This window comes from Pseudorca crassidens, chromosome 8 (assembly GCF_039906515.1).
Source record: "Pseudorca crassidens isolate mPseCra1 chromosome 8, mPseCra1.hap1, whole genome shotgun sequence".
Classification (NCBI taxonomy): domain Eukaryota; kingdom Metazoa; phylum Chordata; class Mammalia; order Artiodactyla; family Delphinidae; genus Pseudorca; species Pseudorca crassidens.
This window is the reverse complement of record NC_090303.1, coordinates 76,139,959-76,146,563: the sequence shown is the minus strand read 5'-3', so window position 1 is coordinate 76,146,563 and position 6,605 is coordinate 76,139,959. Positions and strand designations below refer to the sequence as shown.

The following is a 6,605-nucleotide window of genomic DNA, read 5'->3' as shown; positions in this document are numbered from 1 at the left end:
TGGAAATATCTCAAATACATTATAGGTACTTTTGCTTTCTTAAATAATGCATTCTGAAGGCAGTGTACTTTAAAAAAAAATAGTGGCTATTGATCTGTACTTCTCTTAATTAACTCTATTTGTTAATAATACAGGGTGCCTCAGCAGCATTGTATCAGCAGCCTCCTAAGTCTTTAGTCGGCTATGTTTCTCCCTATGCCAAAATTTCTTTATAAAACCCTGAAGTGATTGTTCGTGAAATCAATTCACCATTTATCCGTTTAAAACAAACAAACAAAAAATTAAAACTCTTATTTTTTAACATTGACTAAAGAATAAAGTCCACATTTCTTATAAGATGTGCAAGACCCTTAAGAGTCTAACTCCAACCTCTCAATTTTTATTTTCCATTAGTCTTTCAATGATGCCTCAGATCCTAGCTACATTAAATGCCTCAGTTTACTAAATGAATTTCATTATAGCAAATATTTATTGAACATTTGTTTTTAAAAAAAGAAGCAATTCCACTAACCTTTTATACATCCCATCTACTTTGCTTTGTTGACCTGATACAAATAGACTGCCAGATATTTCTTAAGCAAAGATGGGTTTATTTGGGATCAACAGAGAATTGTATTTGGGGTCTGCAACAATGGTGACCCATGTACAAGTATCTGACATGGCAAAGGAAGAAGAACTCTTACGGAGAGGAAGAGGAAGTTGGTAGGGCTATATAAACAGAGTCCATGGCTTTTCACTGGCTGAGTCCTTGCTAGGAAAGAAGACAAGTTTTTCTCCTTTATGTTGGGCTCTGCTGTGGTCACAGGGTGTGAAAGCTCCCCATTCTGGCCTCCCAACTTTATTTAATTGAGGTTTCTGTGTTTAAATTTTTCACAGCTCAGAATGCTTTTTTCCACCATTCACACACTGGGCAACTCCCACGTGATTTTTATGACCCAGTATGACTGTCCACTGTCTTGCTCAGCTCCCTCCTCTGATATCCCACAGCACTTTCCCTGTTTATTTGATTATAACTGTTCATTTATATGTCTGTATCCTTGTGAGGGAGGAGTGACTCTTCTGCTACCAAATATAACTCTTGTTTTCATATTTTATTTGCACTTAAGCTGAGGGAAACGACAATTCTCATACGTTGCCATTTGGATCTCTGAAAGTGAAATCATTCATGGTGTCCATCAAATGAAGAAACGGCATGTGTTTCAGAATGTAAACCCAAACTATGAACCCTCTAAGTAAACCTTTGGAAAAAAACCCAAACAAAAGCAAAAAATAAAACAAACAAACAGAAAAACCTCATCTCTTGATCTTTTCATAATCATTTTGCATATTACTAGCAGATTGCTTCTGCCTAAGACCTTGTGTGGTAGGTCTTTCCATGAGGAGAGTGAAAGGGAGCTAAGAAAAAAAGCAACAAGTTCCTGAAATCCTTCAGGGCTAAAAGAGAACCAACCCAGATGGTAACTGAATTAATATGAGGCTTCAAACTGTGAGACAAAATTAATTATGGAAGATCAGGAATGTGTCTTTTTAAATAGTTTTTTAAGGTATGATCCATACCATAAAATATTCACCCATTTTATATGTACACTACAATGATTTTAGTAACAGAGTTGTACACCCATCACCACAATCCAGTTTTAGAATATTAGCATCACCCCCAAAATATATTTTCTGACCATTTGTGGCCAATCCCTGCTCACATCCCTAGTGCCAGAAAACCACTGATTTATTTTCTGTGTATGGATTTGCCTTTTCTGGACATTCTATACAAATGAAATCATAAAATATCTCATCTTTTTCTTCTGGCTTCTTTCACTTGGCACAATGTTTGTTTCATTTATATTGCAGCATGTATCAGTAGTTTACTCCTTTTTAATTGCTAAATAGTATCCCATTGTATGATATACCACATTTTGTTTATCCATTCACCAAATGATGGACATTTTGTTCCCAGTTTGGGGTTATTATGAATAATGCTGCTAGGTATAGTCATGTAGATGTTGCTGTGTGAACATATATTTTCATTTCTATCAGGTAGATTCCTAGGAATAGGATTGCTTGTCATATGGTAAATTTATTTTTAACTTTTTTATAAAGCAGATAAAATATTTTCCAAAATATCTGTAACATTTTAAATTTCCACTAGCAGTGTACGAATTCCTGTTTCTCCACATCCTCAACAGCACTTGTCTTGCTGATTGTATCAGTTTTAGTGGGTGAAGATTCTCATTGTAGTTTTTTTTTTAAATAAATTTATTTATTTATTTATGGCTGTGTTTGGTCTTTGTTGTTGCATGTGGGCTTTCTCTAGTTGCGGGGAGTGGGGACTACTCTTGGTTAGGGTGTGCGGGCTTCTGATTGCAGTGTCTTCTCTTGTTGCGGAGCACGGGCTCTAGGCATGCAGGCTTCAGTAGTTGTGGTGCGAAGGCTCAGTAGTTGTGGCACACGGGCTTAGTTGCTCTGCAGCATGGGGGATCTTCCCAGACCAGGGCTCGAACCCGTGTCCCCTGCATTGGTAGGCAGATTCTTTTTTTTTTTTTGACATCTTTATTGGAGTATAATTGCTCTACAATGGTGTGTTAGTTTCTGCTTTATAACAAAGTGAATCAGCCATACATATACATATATACCCATATCTCCTCCCTCTTGCTTCTCCCTCCCACCCTCCCTATCCCACCCCTCTACGTGGTCACAAAGCACTGAGTTGATCTCCCTGTGCTAAGTGGCTGCTTCCCACTAGCTATTGATTTTACATTTGGTAGTGTATATAAGTCCATGCCACTCTCTCACTTCGTCCCAGCTTACCCTTCCCCCTTCCATGTCCTCAAGTCCATTCTCTACATCTGTGTCTTTATTCCTGTTCTGCCCCTAGGCTCTTCAGAACCATTGTTTTGTTTGTTTGTTTAGATTCCATATATATGTGTTAGCATACAGTATTTGTTTTTCTCTTTCTGACTTACTCTGTATGACAGACTCTAGGTCCATCCACTTCAATACAAATAACTCAATTTCTTTTCTTTCTATGGCTTAGTAATATTCCATTGTTTATATGTGGCAGGCAGATTCTTAATCACTGCACCACCAGGGAAGCCTCATTGTAGTTTTAATTTACATTTCCCTAATGATTAACATTTTTAAAATATCCTTAGTAGCCTTTCTTATAACTTCTTTGGTGAAAATTCTATTAAAATAGAATTTTTAATTGGTGTAAGAATTCTTTGTATACCCTGGAGAAAAGACCCTTACAAGACATATGATATAAAAATATGTTCTCCCACCCTGGTCTTGTCTTCTCTCTCTCCTTTTTTTCTCATGGTATTTGTTGAAGTACAAGTGTTATAATTTTTATGAAGTCCAATTTATTAGAAAATCTATCTCTCAGAAATCTCCCAGAACTATTCCACCCTTTAGAAGTCAAAGCACAGTTATATAAGTTTCTTCAGACAGAGGGCAGTACATTAAATGACAGTTTACACTATCCATATCTGCAAATACAAAGTAGTGGGTCATCGTGACTCCTTACGAGATCAAGAAGGTATGTTATCTTTCAAGGGGTTGTCTTGATGCTAGGAGAAAGTTGCTCTTTATGGTTGAGCAAGTATTTCTGCTGATGGGGAGGTTTGGTCTATGTATAATGCAGATATACACTGCACAGTAGAGAGGAGAGAGGCGGCTAAAGGACAGAGAAAATTTATGTTTAAATTTTTCTTGTCTTGCCGAAAACTACGAATACTGTTTCACTCTGCCCAGTGTCATTCGAACTAATAGAACAAGACCGAGTTCAGTTCCGAAGCAAAGGAAAACTTTATTCTTTGAATCAGAGAATGGAGACCTACGAGCTCAGCTCTAGAGAACATGTTCTCCCCAGCCGGCCGTGGGCGGGGCCGCTTTACTGCGTTCTTGTGAGAGACGGGGGAGGGAGGGGGGAGTGTTCTCTAGGGTCTGGCGCAGGCGCACCGTTCACAGCTCGGGGCGTGGCTTCAAATCGCAGTGCCGAGCGCGCGGCGTCTCTGCACACGGCCCACCGCACACGGCCCACCGCCGCCATCTTGAATCACAGCGTCAGGCGCGCGGCTTCTGCGCACACGCGCGTAGCTGAGGTGTCAGCGCAGTCTTTTCGCATGGGGGCTTTGGTGAGGAGTGCCGGGTGCGAGCCCTCTGCACATAGGAGGAACCCTAGGAGCAAGTGAAACTAGACTAAACACAGAAGAAAAGAAAAAAAAAAAGGTTAGACTTTATTTTATTACCCATATTCTATTTCTATTTCCTGGGAATTGTTAATGGGCTTTGCCAGTGGCAAAATGATCAAACCTGAGGAGAGGATCGTGGTAATCTCTGATTTATAGCTCCTCACCAAACGACAAGTTTTGTCCTAGGAATGTCTTTTGGACTAAATATATGTGTTTATTCTTCATGTTCTTTCCCAAGTAGTCCTTAATTAATATTTAGAAAAGACTTTTTAAAACCCCAATTTGTCTCAGCTGTACCAAGAGACCAAGTGAGGGGGGCTTTTTTTTACCTACTTGAGCCAGAGCTGTATTCTGGAAGCATTTTGTGGAGGAAGCAGATTGTGAGAAACACAAGGAGATAAAATTTGAGAGACTGAATTAGAGTCACTGACCAGGAGCCTTTCCCCATCCTGAGATTCTACTTTCTAAACCACCAGTTGAGGGGTCTGACTTCTGTTTTCCTACACGTGGTGGAAATCCATTGTAATTTCTTAATTTTGATTCCTCAAGGATATGCATTAGGTCTATTTGGGCTTAGTCATTGTGTTGTTCTGGCCCTTTTTACAGTGCCTGTCACATGATAGCCTCTTAAGAAAAGATTGTTAAATGAATTCATCTGTAATTAATCTCCAATCTGTATATCTAATCTACTCTTCTTTATAAACAGATTCTCAAGGGCTATTGAGGCAGGTAGCCAGAACATTAGTCTACCACAAAGGGGTAATATTTTTAAATTACTTTTAGTTAGTTACTTATTGATTTTATTTTAAATCACCCGGCACTGTGATTTGGAGCCAAGCTCCGAGGTCTGAACAGTGCAGCTGCGCCAGACAACCCCCCCAAAATAAGTAACTATTTATTTATGTCTTTATTCTTAGTGTCAGAGTGTAATTTGTCCTTTTTTTTCTTCTTCTTAATCTGCTGTTAGGAAACTTCCTTTTAAGAATAGAACTCCCTTTGTAATGTACTCTTAATTTGGAAACGCTGGTGTCATTCTTTTATAGGAGGCAGTTAAAATGAAGCAAACTTAAAAATATTAGTTTGGCTATTTAGAAGTTTTTCCCTGATCTCAAAGTTTAGTCTGAGTCATTAAAATTGCCAAGTAAACACTATTGCAGTTAGTGAGATTTGATTAAGCATTAGTGGTTGAAGGTAAGTGTTTAATATACGCTTCATTCAGGAAGTTCTATATTATTTAAAAGGTTAAATATCAGTGGTGATAGTTGGAGTCATCTCGCGTTTCCTCCTCTACCTTGTACACAAGTCCTTAACTGAATAAGGCTATTCTATATGCTCTTGATAGAGTGAAATGATTCACTCTATCTGAATGCCAAAGATAGAGATTCTTAAAAATATGTTAACATGAGAAAGTCAAAATAATTACTCTTCATGCTGATTCAACTATGAAGATGTATGGTTTAATATTTGCTTTATACATATTCTTACTTCTCATAACTGATAGTTGATGCCTATATACATTAGACTCTTCGCTCATCAGATAGACTGGGTTTGTTAAATTTGCATGTGTCGTTGCTAATCCATGAGAAACACATGCCACCATAAATCAGGTTACTTACTGAAGCTGGAAAAGTATCCATTTGAGAAAAGAATCCTAGAGCATTATTTGAGCAGTATTTGTCTCTCCTCAATGGAGTTGTTTTATTTCTACAATTTTATTTGTTTCCTTTTTTTCTGCTTTTGGTAATTTAAAATGTTTATGACATTTTAGCTGATGCAATGTGAAATGCCATTTTCTGTAATCCATAAATGATTATTTTAGGCTCTGAGCCAGATGTTAATTTCTTGGGCATAACAGTAAAATCCAGCCCAGCTCTTTATGTACAGTTTATTTTATCTTCTTGCAAAAAGTCTGACTGGAACAGCTGTGCCCAGTTCTATTCTCAAAATGAACATTAGTTGCTACTCCATCTCTGTGTGCCTATGCAAAGTGAAGAGGGGCATTTGAATTTGGAATGATTTACTTTGCCAGGTTCAAGTTAAATGTTAGCTTATTGGAGAAGGAATTAAAATAGATTTAGGGGACCAGCTCTTTACTGCTTCATTCACGTGTAGAGAATATTCAACATTATCAACACCAGCAATGGAATACACACTTCTGCTCTTACATTTCAGAATCTTTGCTATTGAAAAGTCCCAGCTAAAAGTTGCACTTTTCACACTCTGGCTCATTTTCACACCTTCAGCAACCAGAAAAGCATATTCAAAGTACTGCAGTCAGCTGCTGGCTTGTGTGAATCTAATATAATTTTGATGAGAAGCCTTTGTCTTCGCCCCAGTCGTCCTTTTTTGACACAAAAAGTAGTTTCACCATTTCACAATTCTAACATCAGTAAATGTTAGTAGATGTTGACTTGC

The 6,605-nt window shown here is 38.0% G+C and overlaps 1 long non-coding RNA gene across 1 annotated transcript in view; it reads left to right on the top strand.

The window, feature by feature from the left end:
• Positions 1-4,120: 4,120 nt before the first annotated feature.
• Positions 4,121-6,605, top strand: part of LOC137228624 (uncharacterized) — an 86,468-nt gene continuing 83,983 nt past the window's right edge. Inside the window, exon 1 of the long non-coding RNA XR_010945322.1 lies at positions 4,121-4,227. This is a non-coding gene — a long non-coding RNA (uncharacterized lncRNA). The remainder of the gene's footprint in view (positions 4,228-6,605) is intronic.